The 13,812-nt window shown below is 51.5% G+C and overlaps 1 long non-coding RNA gene across 1 annotated transcript in view; it reads right to left on the bottom strand.

Moving 5' to 3' along the window:
• Positions 1-1,057: 1,057 nt before the first annotated feature.
• The window catches only part of LOC149434982 (uncharacterized), a 28,705-nt gene continuing 15,950 nt past the window's right edge, over positions 1,058-13,812 (bottom strand). The window contains exon 4 of the long non-coding RNA XR_016308583.1: positions 1,058-1,192. This is a non-coding gene — a long non-coding RNA (uncharacterized LOC149434982). The remainder of the gene's footprint in view (positions 1,193-13,812) is intronic.

Raw genomic sequence — 13,812 nt, 5'->3', positions numbered from 1 at the left:
TGGGCAAAAACCACCACAAATTCTATCTATTCCTATTGGTTCCCTCTGATGCTCCTCCATCTCCCAGCCTGAGCTCTGCTGTACAGGAGATTATGAGGATTCATTGATGTTCTTTTCATACCTGGAGTCCAGCTTCAAAGGAGAATCTATAATGTGTATTTCATCCTGAGCTGTAGGTGACAGAGTGCATGTATGTATTACATGTGCTGTAGACTGGGGGCTAGCGTGGTTGACAGCACGCCCCTTTATCCCCCCCCCACCGCTGTCTGACCGTGATGTTTTGAAGAAGAATGGATGAGAGTTGATGGATGGCGCTGATTTCAGCACCAGGCGCTTGCCCAAGACCGATGCCATCCTACATACATGGGGGGGGGACATATCATAGCAGAGGGTGTAGAAGATAGTCAGCTCACCGTGAGCTCCACAATACAAATGCAGTGCAGAGGGTGTATGAACACCGTACCCCCCCCCCCAGGTCCCTCTGTACTTACTTCTGGCCATCCTGAGTTGTCAGGGTTTCTTCAGCAGGTCCAGTGGTCAGGGAATGTGAAATATCCGCTCTTTTCTGTGCAGCGCTCACAAGACGGACCAGATAGACTCCCTGTGACAGTGCCGAGCAATCAGAATCCATCTGCTCCTTCCAGGAAGTGCTGCCCAGAGAATCCCTGGACTACTGGGTCACCTGTGGGGGCCCTGACAGCTCCCACCCCAAAGGTAAGTACAGCAGGTATCGGGGGATGGGAGGGGGGGTTGTACACCTTTACATTTATCCTTTAAAGTTGAAGTAACATTTGATAAACATTTACTGGACGTACACTATCCGGGGGCACTCTCATCCTTGGACACTTTTCTGGGGACCCTCAGGGATACCCCACATTACAGAGCTGCCTCTCTTCATCAAATCTGTTTTCCCATTTGGGATCCAGGCCTCCTAACACGCTATTAGTAATACAGAGAAGAACTGGCCGGGGCTGACAACACTGCTTGGGATTTCAGTGCAGCAGAGACAGTGTTGTCAGCTCAGTGATGAAGGGCATTCCCCATGTGAACTCACCATTGGCTGTCAGAGAAGACAGGGGGCACGCCATCATCCCTTCGCCTACACTGGGGTCTGTCGCCCTCTTCTGAACGCCCCCTTTTATTAATGTTGGGGAGTCAGCAAGGAATGTGTCCGGGAATATTTCCTGATCTTCTAGAAGAGTAAAACGGATGGTTAGTTCACAATGGTGACCCATCATAATCACAAACCAAATCATCACAACTCAAAGAAACCTTTTCCCAGCATAGAAGATACAAATGCAAACTGACAGCCAGAGAAATATTCTCCAACAATAGAAGTTCACCTTAAAAAACAATGAAATAAATAAATAAATGCCGTGTTTTGCAGGTAAAAAAAATGTGTATTTATAATTGTTTTATTAGCAGCTTGTAAAGCATTGCATCCGCCATCCGTCCTGATTACCCCGGTAAAGGTCATACAGGGGGTCCCAAACATGGGGGGGGGGGTGTACAGCCATGGTGGGGGGGGGGTGTACAGTGATGATGGTGGGGGGTGTACAGCGATGATGGTGGGGGGGGGTGTACAGCGGTGATGGGGGGGTATAGCGATGATGGTGGGGTATAGCGATGATGGGGGGTATAGCGATGATGGGGGGGGTACAGCGATGATGGGGGGGTATAGTGATGATGGGGGGGGTATAGTGATGATGGGGGGTATAGTGATGATGGGGGGGGTATAGCAGTGATGATGGGGGGGTATAGCGATGATGGGGGGGGGTATAGCGATGATGGGGGGGTATAGCGATGATGGGGGGGATATAGCGGTGATGGGGGGGTATAGCGATGATGGGGGGGGGTATAGCGATGATGGGGGGGGGGTATAGCGATGATGGGGGGGGGTATAGCGATGATGGGGGGGGTATAGCGATGATGGGGGGGTATAGCGGTGATGGGTGGGGGTATAGTGATGATGGGGGGGTATAGTGATGATGGGGGGGGTATAGCGATGATGGGGGGGGGAATAGTGATGATGGGGGGGTATAGTGATGATGGGGGGGGTATAGCGATGATGGGGGGGGGTATAGCGGTGATGGGGGGGGGAATAGTGATGATGGGGGGGGTATAGTGATGATGGGGGGGGTATAGTGATGATGGGGGGGGTATAGCGGTGATGGTTAATGATAACAATAAGTGTGACTATCAGAGGAGTTATGACGATGTATCACTATAACATTATATATGATTACACATCTTATTACCCATAATAATAATGGGGGCTGACCCCCCCCCCCCCCAGTGTCTCCCTTCCCCCAGCACTTCCCCTTCCCGGCCACCCCGGGGCGCAGCTTCCCCAACTTCCCCTCCAGACACCATGAAAACACCGATCACTTCCTGCCTGGTCTCCATGGTGATGGGTCTTCCAGGAGGAAATCCATGGTGATGGGACACTACAGGAGGAGCTGAGTGTTGCTGCCCTCTAGCGGCTCCTGTGTGCATTACATCAGGGAAATGTCAGCACAGAGAATGGCCAGGAGATTTCTGTCATCCAAATACACAGAACAGCTTTATTGTATTATAATTATTGGGATTATTAATATTACACCCATTATTGTTTATATTATAATTCATATCAATCATTACAATCCTATTAATACAGTAAAATAAATAAAATGACATTATAATAACATTGTATGAATATAAACAGAGGCGTCTATATTATAAATACAGGGAAATGGTATCAATGTTATATAATAGGATCCAATCCAGATCTGCTCTACATCCCAACATCCAATCCAAAGCCACCTGAGCTGGATCCCAGATGAGCCAATCAGAGTAAAGCAGGCTGAACAGAGGCTGCTGATTGGTCACACATAAACTCCGCCCCCCTCACTGTGACTTTGCACTGTAAACAGACTGGATCCCAGATGAGCCAATCGGAGTAAAGCAGGCTGAACAGAGGCTGCTGATTGGTCACACATAAACCCCGCCCCCCTCACTGTGGTCACATGACCTCCCTCACTGTGAGTCCTCAGTTGCTGTTTTCTCTCACCAGAGACAGCTGCTTCCTTACAGAGCTCCTGTTTTTTTTTCTAAAAAAAACAAAACAAAAATGTGCAGAATCTTTGCCGCGATTGTTATCCTGTTGCTCCCTTGGGGAGTACACAGGAAGGACATCAAAGACTCCACAAAGACCGGCATGGACAAGGACAATGATATGAAGATTATGGAGGAACAAAGAAATTTCATCAAAGACTCCCCAGATATCCGCATGGAGGGGGGGAGCATGAAGATGATGGAGGAACACCGATATTTCATCAAAGACTCCCCAGATATACGCATGGAGGAGGGGAGGACCATGAAGATGATGGAAGAACTGGAGCAGGAAAAGGTCAGAGAATTGGAAAATGAGTCCCCAGGACCCATCAGTTGGTTTTCACTACTGGCCACCATTCCATTCTGGTATAAGGGGACAGTCCTGATAAGTGTTCTCATTCTGAGGTACATCCTGCGCAGGAATCATCTGGCCACAATATTAGAACAATATTTGATGTTCCTGGAGCTGATTGAATTCTTTTATCAACTACTCGATGTCTGGTACAGCGAGGGGCCAACCTCAGAGAACACAGCCCCACCCATGCTTATAAATGCCACTGACTGCTACCAATGGATGGTTGCTGGGCTCCAGTCAGTCTGGTCCAATGGGTGGGCAGCCTTAGGGAACACAGCCCCACCCATGCTTATAAATGCCACTGACTGCTACCAATGGATGGTTGCTGAGCTCCAGGCAGTCTGGTCCAATGGGTGGGCAGCCTTAGGGAACAGAATCCCACCCATGCTTATAAATGCCACTGACTGCTACCAATGGATGTTTGCTGAGCTCCAGTCAGTCTGGTCCAATGGGTGGGCGGCCTTAGGGAACACAGTGCTACCCATGCTTATAAATGCCACTGACTGCTACCAATGGATGGTTGCTGGGCTCCAGTCAGTCTGGTCCAATGGGTGGGCGGCCTTAGGGAACACAGTGCTACCCATGCTTATAAATACTGTTGCTGAGCACCAATCAGAATGCTTGTTGGGACTTATCATCTTGCTGCTGGTAATGTTCCTAAAATATTTCAAGCCATTTCACCAATGGATCCAACCAACGAAAAGCAACATCAACCCACCGACGATTGACATCAATCTAACAACAGACATCACTATGGACCAGGCTGACTTTCGTACTCCCATCCTCACACCTCCTAGCAATGACGTCCGTGCTCACATAACGGATTTACTCCGGGAAATGAGGAGGAGTGAGCGAAACAAGCGGCTCAGGAACATTAACATCTTCCCATCAACAAGTGAAAGTGTGGACAGTGCTATGGAAGAGACTGACCTTCCCATTCCCAGCGTCCCACCTCCAAGGGATGACATCCGTGCTCACCTACGGGATCTATGCCGGCCAATGGGGAGGCGCAGGCCAACCAAGGAGTTCAGGCACCGCAAGCTCAATCTACCAGAGAGTGACCACATACCACCAAAAGATGAATATGCGGACAGTGCTACGGGAGATTCTGACTTTCCCATTCCCAGCGTCGCACCTCCCAGGGATCCCATCCGTGGTCATCCTTCCAGCACATCAACAAGAGGTTTACTCTTTCCAGCATTAGATAACACTTTACCATCAACGACTTCTGGCGTCTTTCCAACAAAAGACATGATCCTACGATCGAGTTCTGGCAATAGGCGAGAATGGACAACCATGACTGCCCATCCCAGTGTCCAATCCAGAGGTGAAATTCCTAGCGATACCGCCCGTTTTATCCTACGGGATTTATGCCGGGCAATGAAGAGGCGCTGGACAACCATAGAGTTCAGTTATGGCAAAATGTTCTCATCAATGAGTGACGTCATTCCACAGGACGATGATACCGTCCCATTACTGAGTGATGTCATTCCACAGGTTGATGATACCGTCCCATCAACGAGTGATGTCATTCCACAGGGTGATGATGCCATCCCATCAACGCATGACATCATTCCTAAGAGATATTCTACCATGTCATCAATCAGTGACATCATCCAACCACCAAGCGATGACATTAGTTCTGGGACTGACCAACCGACTGGCCATCCCAGCGGTGCATCTCCTAGTGATGGCACCCGCTTTAATCCACGCAATTTATTCCAGCGAAAGAAGAAGCACAAGCGACCTAAGGTGAAAAATCTCAACAATCCCACCTCATACCAGGTCGCCGTCATCTTGTGCGGGAGACATCCAGTTATATGTCCAGCAGACTGTTTCATCTTCGACTGTGTCACCTCCTAAATATCGCAGCCGTATTCACCTATTGTCAGGGGTCGGGTGTTCTGCCACAGAACACCGACACGCTCTAGCCAGTGGGCCCTGGGCGATCGTGGCGGCGGCGACGGCCGCGCATGCGCACTCCCGATCGCGGACAGGCGCCTGGCACCAATGACAGCGCAGGGCGCGCTATTTAAACAGGACAGGAGGTATGTCTTATTATCCTGTTCCTGTCATCTGGTTTGTGAAGTTTCCTGTTGCCGACCTCTGCTTGATCCTGACCCTGCTGGTTGTCTCCTGCTTGACCCCTGGCTTGACCTGACCACTCTCCTGCCTGCTCCTCTGGTACCTCGCTGCCCGCACGTTGCTGAACCCGGCTCGTGACCCTGACCATTCTCTGCCTGCTCCTCCGGTACCTCGCTGCCCGCACGTTGCTGAACCCGGCTCGTGACCCTGACCACTCTCCTGCCTGCTCCTCTGGTACCTCGCTGCCCGCACGTTGCTGAACCCGGCTCGTGACCCTGACCATTCTCTGCCTGCTCCTCCAGTACCTCGCTGCCCGCACGTTGCTGAACCTGGCTCGTGACCCAGACCACTCTCCTGCCTGCTCCTCTGGTACCTCGCTGCCCGCACGTTGCTGAACCCGGCTCGTGACCCTGACCATTCTCTGCCTGCTCCTCCGGTACCTCGCTGCCCGCACGTTGCTGAACCCGGCTCGTGACCCTGACCACTCTCCTGCCTGCTCCTCTGGTACCTCGCTGCCCGCACGTTGCTGAACCCGGCTCGTGACCCTGACCATTCTCTGCCTGCTCCTCCGGTACCTCGCTGCCCGCACGTTGCTGAACCTGGCTCGTGACCCTGACCATTCTCTGCCTGCTCCTCCGGTACCTCGCTGCCCGCACGTTGCTGACCCGGCCTGCCTGACTACGCCTTACGTCACGCTGACTGTCCATCCATCCATCCCGCAAGGATCAGTCCCTGCTGCAAGGCCTACTAGCCTCTTCTCGTCAGGCTCTATTTCCCGCAACACCTCTGACGGTACTCTCTACCACTGCTGGACATACTCAGGGATCGCGCCCTGGTCTCGGTCTGCTCCAAGTCCATCCCCACCATCAGGGGCCCTGGTGCATAAGCAGATTGGGACTTAGACCCCGCGTGCTGAGGAACCCCGCACTGTGGGCCGCTAGAGATACCGTCAGGTGGTGTCTGACACCTATAGAATGTATTGCGGCTAAAGAAGAAGCGCGGGCCAACCGAAGAGGCCGGCCAGAAGACTCAGAGAGAACATTAGATACACAGATATGATGGGGGAGGGGTGACACCCCAATATAGAGAGAACATTGTATATACAGATATGGGGGAGGGGTGACACCCCAATATAGAGAGAACATTGTATATACAGATATGATGGGGGAGGGGAGACACCCCAATATAGAGAGAACATTGTATATACAGATATGATGGGGGGGACACCCCAATATAGAGAGAACATTGTATATACAGATATGATGGGGGGGGTGACACCCCAATATAGAGAGAACATTATATACACAGATATGATGGGGGAGGGGTGACACCCCAATATAGAGAGAACATTGTATATACAGAGATATGATGGGGGGGACACCCCAATATAGAGAGAACATTGTATATACAGATATGATGGGGGGGGACACCCCAATATAGAGAGAACATTGTATATACAGATATGATGGGGGAGGGGTGACACCCCAATATAGAGAGAACATTGTATATACAGATATGATGGGGGAGGGGTGACACCCCAATATAGAGAGAACATTGTATACACAGATATGATGGGGGAGGGGAGACACCCCAATACAGAGAGAACATTGTATATACAGATATGATGGGGGGGGGAACCCAATATAGAGAGAACATTGTAAATACAGATATGATGGGGGAGGGGTGACACCCCAATATAGAGAGAACATTGTATACACAGATATGATGGGGGGGGTGACACCCCAATATAGAGAGAACATTGTATACACAGATATGATGGGGGAGGGGTGACACCCCAATATAGAGAGAGCATTGTATATACAGATATGATGGGGGAGGGGTGACACCCCAATATAGAGAGAACATTGTATATACAGATATGATGGGGGGGGGACACCCCAATATAGAGAGAACATTGTATATACAGATATGATGGGGGAGGGGTGACACCCCAATATAGAGAGAACATTGTATATACAGATATGATGGGGGAGGGGTGACACCCCAATATAGAGAGAACATTGTATATATGTCTTCTGATGGTGGACGTCTCTTTGGTGCCTTCAGCCAGGTGCGATGTAACACACACGTCATCCCGCAATTCTCATGCGTCTTGCCATGCGACAATTGCAGCAACATCACACTGCATTCGGGGCGCCATGTTGATGGTGAACGTCTCTTTGGTGCCTCTTCAGACATCTCCATAAAGGACGTCACTGGCAGGAAGGGTTCTCATTGGTCCCAGCAGAAAAGGCCTCAAGCTGGAAAGACTCCTCCTACTTCTGAAGCCAATTAGAGTTCCTTTCTTTTCTCCCAAGCTTCATCCTCCAAGACCAGACCTAAGCCAGGGGCCCAGTTCAGTCACAAGCCTGGGGCCCCTAATCCCCAAACCTGCAGACTAGTCCTATTAAACCTCCTGAAGGGATTTCCCTACTTTCTAAAGTGGGGGGACGTCTGTTGGCCTTTGGGGTCACCTGGTCAGCAGACATCTCAGAAGCTCAGGTAAGAGACGTGGTGTCCAGGGGCTACAGACTAGAGTTCATCTCCCTGCCCCCACCCCGCTTCGTGTTGTCCAACCTGCCGGTGTCCCCGCAGGGACTAGCGGTCCTCCATGCTGCTCCTGCAGATCTGCTGACCCAAGGAGATCTCCCCATTGGACCAACAGCAGAAAGGTTCCCGGTTTTTAGGCCACATTCACAGGGGACATACCAATCTGTACCGCCGTGGGGGGCCGTGTTTATTTGCAGGGGATGTCCCGGTGTTCATGCACCCCTGTGCAGGCAGTTCCATTGATGTCAGTTGGGACGTAGTGGTAACATGGACACAGATGCTGATCCCAATCTGACATCCGTATGGATGCATGGCCCTGAACGCACACTATCTGTGTTCACAGCTGTTCACCCGCACAGATGTTACATTGGGAGCAGTGTCTGTATCCATGCAGCCGCTGCATCCCAACTGACATCAATGAACCTGCCTGCACAGGGATGCATGAACACCGGTACATCCCCCAAGTAAACACGGCCCCCCACGGCTGTACGGATTAGTACGCCCCCTGTGACCGGGGCCTTACTCCAACCTTTTCCCTGTTCTAAAGCCTCCCAGCCGGTTCACACTATGTGGTGCGGGACACTGCATGGAGTCTGCACAGGAATCACACCGCATTCCTCTGCGCATTCCATGCACATGTCTGTGCGCTGCGATTTGGGCCATACACTTCCTATGGCTCAAATCACATCGCATCCGCACCACAAAGGTGCAGGACTGTCTTTAGATCCGCACCTGAATCACATGGTATGGGTCTTCTCACCCATGTCATGTGATTTCTGGCAATCACATCGCGTCTTGCCATCTGTTTCGGGTGTCAATAATTTATTACTGACTCCCGCACCAGATCGCATGAACGTGATGCGATTGCAATGCGGTGCGGGAAACGTACAGGATTCGCAGCGTTTCCCGCACCGCATTGGTGTGAACCCGAGCTCAAGGAGGACATAGGCTGCATTCACTGGGGGGATTAGGGGCATACAGGGGATTCCTGCGGATGGGATCACTGTGAACAGTGGGGGATGGGAAGTCTGTACAAAGCAATGACAGGCTGACAGGAGCCGCGACCATTCCCATGTATCCGCACATCCATCGGTCATCTACGGTTAGGGCCAGGATCGCTCATCCTTCCCTGACCACAGATGACCGATGGATGTGCGGATACATGGGAATGGTCCCGGCTCAGCCTGTCATTGCTTTGTACAGACTTCCCATCCCCCACTGTTCACAGTGATCCCAGCCCCAGGAATCCCCTGTATGCCCCCTAATCCCCCCAGTGAATGCAGCCTATGTCCTCCTTGAGGCTTTAGAACAAGGAAACGGTTGGAGTAAAAACCCGGAAACCTTTCTGCTGTTGGTCCAATGGGGAGATCTCCTTGGGTCAGCAGATCTGCAGGAGCAGCATGGAGGACCGCTAGTCCCTGCGGGGACACCGGCAGGTTGGACAACACGAAGCGGGGTGGGGGAAGGGAGATGAACTCTAGCCTGTAGCCCCTGGACACCACGTCTCTTACCTGAGCTTCTGAGATGTCTGCTGACCAGGTGACTCCAAAGGCCAACAGACGTCCCCCCACTTTAGGAAATGGGGACTTCCCTTCAGGAGGTTTAATAGGACTAGTCTGAAGGTTTGGGGATTAGGGGCCCCAGGCTTGTGACTGAACTGGGCCCCTGGCCTAGGTTTGGCCTTAGAGGCCTAAGCCTGGGAGAAAAGAAAGGAACTCTGATTGGCTTCAGAAGTGGAAGGAGTCTTTCCAGCTTGAGGCCTTTCCTGCTGGGGCCAATGAGAACCCTTCCTGCCAGTGACGTCCTCTATGGAGATGTCTGAAGTGGCACCAAAGAGACGTTCACCATCAACATGGCGCCCCGAATGCAGTGTGATGTTGCTGCAATTGTCGCATGGCAAGACGCATGAGAATTGCGGGATGACGTGTGTGTTACATCGCACCTGGCTGAAGGCACCAAAGAGACGTCCACCATCAGAAGACATATATACAATGTTCTCTCTATATTGGGGTGTCACCCCTCCCCCATCATATCTGTATATACAATGTTCTCTCTATATTGGGGTGTCACCCCTCCCCCATCATATCTGTATATACAATGTTCTCTCTATATTGGGGTGTCACCCCTCCCCCATCATATCTGTATATACAATGTTCTCTCTATATTGGGGTGTCACCCCTCCCCCATCATATCTGTATATACAATGTTCTCTCTATATTGGGATGTCACCCCTCCCCCATCATATCTGTATATACAATGTTCTCTATATATTGGGGTGTCACCCCTCCCCCATCATATCTGTATATACAATGTTCTCTCTATATTGGGGTGTCACCCCCCCCATCATATCTGTATATACAATGTTCTCTCTATATTGGGGTGTCACCCCTCCCCCATCATATCTGTATATACAATGTTCTCTCTATATTGGGGTGTCACCCCTCCCCCATCATATCTGTATATACAATGTTCTCTCTATATTGGGGTGTCACCCCCCCCATCATATCTGTATATACAATGTTCTCTCTATATTGGGGTGTCACCCCTCTCCCATCATATCTGTATATACAATGTTCTCTCTATATTGGGGTGTCACCCCTCCCCCATCATATCTGTATATACAATGTTCTCTCTATATTGGGGTCCCCCCCCCATCATATCTGTATATACAATGTTCTCTCTATATTGGGGTGTCACCCCTCCCCCATCATATCTGTATATACAATGTTCTCTCTATATTGGGGTGTCACCTCCCCCCATCATATCTGTATATACAATGTTCTCTCTATATTGGGGTGTCACCCATCCCCCATCATATCTGTATATACAATGTTCTCTCTATATTGGGGTGTCACCCCTCCCCCATCATATCTGTATATACAATGTTCTCTCTATATTGGGGTGTCACCCCCCCCCCATCATATCTGTATATACAATGTTCTCTCTATATTGGGGTGTCACCCCTCCCCCATCTTATCTGTATATACAATGTTCTCTCTATATTGGGGTGTCACCCCTCCCCCATCATATCTGTATATACAATGTTCTCTCTATATTGGGGTGTCACCCCCCCCCCATCATATCTGTATATACAATGTTCTCTCTATATTGAGGTGTCACCCCTCCCCCATCATATCTGTATATACAATGTTCTCTCTATATTGGGGTGTCACCCCTCCCCCATCATATCTGTATATACAATGGAGAGAAGGGTTGGGATTGGTGGGTCGGAGGCACGGAGGAGACCTTTGCCATCAGAAGACATGGAACCTCGCGTTGGTGGTGTAGTGGTTAGCATGGCTGCTTTCCCAGCAGCTGACCCGGGTTCAATTCCCGGCCAACGCAATCTCCAACATGGCTGCCTCCCCTCCTTGGTGATCGGAGTCCCCCGGGGGAAAAGGCCCCCTTTTGATGGGGGACTACTCCTCCCACTGACACCAATGATGGGGCACTATTCCTCCCAGTGACACCAATGATGGGGCACTACTCCTCCCACTGACACCAATCATGGGGCACTACTCCTCCCACTGACACCAATCATGGGGCACTACTCCTCCCACTGACACCAATCATGGGGCACTACTCCTCCCACTGACACCAATGATGGGGCACTATTCCTCCCAGTGACACCAATGATGGGGTACTACTCCTCCCACTGACACCAATCATGGGGCACTACTCCTCCCACTGACACCAATGATGGGGCACTATTCCTCCCACTGACACCAATCATGGGGCACTACTCCTCCCACTGACACCAATCATGGGGCACTACTCCTCCCACTGACACCAATCATGGGGCACTACTCCTCCCAGTGACACCAATCATGGGACATTACTCCTCCCACTGACACCAATCATGGGGCACTACTCCTCCCACTGACACCAATCATGGGGCATTACTCCTCCCACTGACACCAATCATGGGGCACTACTCCTCCCACTGACACCAATCATGGGGCACTACTCCTCCCACTGACACCAATCATGGGGCATTACTCCTCCCACTGACACCAATCATGGGGCACTACTCCTCCCACTGACACCAATCATGGGGCACTACTCCCACTGACACCAATGATGGGGCACTACTCCTCCCACTGACCCCAATGATGGGGCACTACTCCTCCCACTGACACCAATGAAGGGGCACTACTCCTCCCACTGACACCAATGATGGGGCACTATTCCTCCTTCCTCCCACTGATACCAATGATGGGGCACTATTCCTCCCACTGACACCAATGATGGGGCACTATTCCTCCCAATGACACCAATGATGGGACACTACTCCCACTGACACCAATGATGGGGCACTATTCCTCCCACTGACACCAATGATGGGGCACTATTCCTCCCACTGACACCAATGATGGGGCACTATTCCTCCCAATGACACCAATGATGGGACACTACTCCCACTGACACCAATGATGGGGCACTATTCCTCCCACTGACACCAATGATGGGGCACTATTCCTCCCAATGACACCAATGATGGGACACTACTCCCACTGACACCAATGATGGGGCACTACTCCTCCCACTGCCACTAATGATGGGGCACTACTCCTCCCACTGACACCAATGATGGGGCACTACTCCTCCCACTGACACCACGGATGGGGCACTATTCCTCCCACTGACACCAATGATGAGGCACTATTCCTCCCAGACACCAATGATGGGGCACTGTTCCGCCCACTGACACCAATGATGGGACACTATTCCTCCCACTGACACCAATGATGGGGCACTATTCCTCCCACTGACACCAATGATGGGGCACTACTCCTCCCACTGACACCAATGATGGGGCACTATTCCTCCCACTGACACCAATGATGGGGCACTATTCCTCCCACTGACACCAATGATGGGGCACTACTCCTCCCACTGACACCAATGATGGGGCACTATTCCTCCCACTGACACCAATGATGGGGCACTATTCCCCCCACTGATACTAATGATGGGGCACTATTCCTCCCACTGACACCAATCATGGGGCACTATTCCTCCTATACTACCCCATACCAGCGTCCTGATCACCACCATACCCCATACCAGCGCCCTGATCACCCCCACACCCCTTACCAGCGTCCTGATCACCCCCATACCCCATACCAGCGTCCTGATCACCCCCATACCCCATACCAGCGTCCTGATCACCCCCATACCAGCGTCCTGATCACCCCCATACCCCATACCAGCGTCCTGATCACCCCCATACCAGCATCCTGATCACCACCATACCCCATACCAGCATCCTGATCACCACCATACCCCTTACCAGCGTCCTGATCACCCCCATACCCCATACCAGTGTCCTGATCACCCCCATACCCCATACCAGCGTCCTGATCACCCCCATACCAGCGTCCTGATCACCCCCATACCCCATACCAGCATCCTGATCACCACCATACCCCATACCAGCGTCCTGATCACCCCCATACCCCATACCAGCATCCTGATCACCCCCATACCCCTTACCAGCGTCCTGATCACCCCCATACCTCATACCAGCGTCCTGATCACCCCCATACCTCATACCAGCGTCCTGATCACCCCCATACCCCATACCAGCGTCCTGATCACCCCCATACCAGCGTCCTGATCACCCCCATACCCCATATCAGCATCCTGATCACCCCCATACCCCATACCAGCATCCTGATCACCGCCATACCCCATACCAGCGTCCTGATCACCCCCATACCAGCATC

This window comes from Staurois parvus, unplaced genomic scaffold (genome assembly GCF_062004578.1).
Source record: "Staurois parvus isolate SC_StPar_1 unplaced genomic scaffold, SC_StPar_1.0 ptg001634l, whole genome shotgun sequence".
In the NCBI taxonomy this organism is placed as follows: Eukaryota; Metazoa; Chordata; class Amphibia; order Anura; family Ranidae; genus Staurois; species Staurois parvus.
Note: the sequence above shows the minus strand (reverse complement) of the source record. Positions and strands in the feature narration are given on the sequence as shown.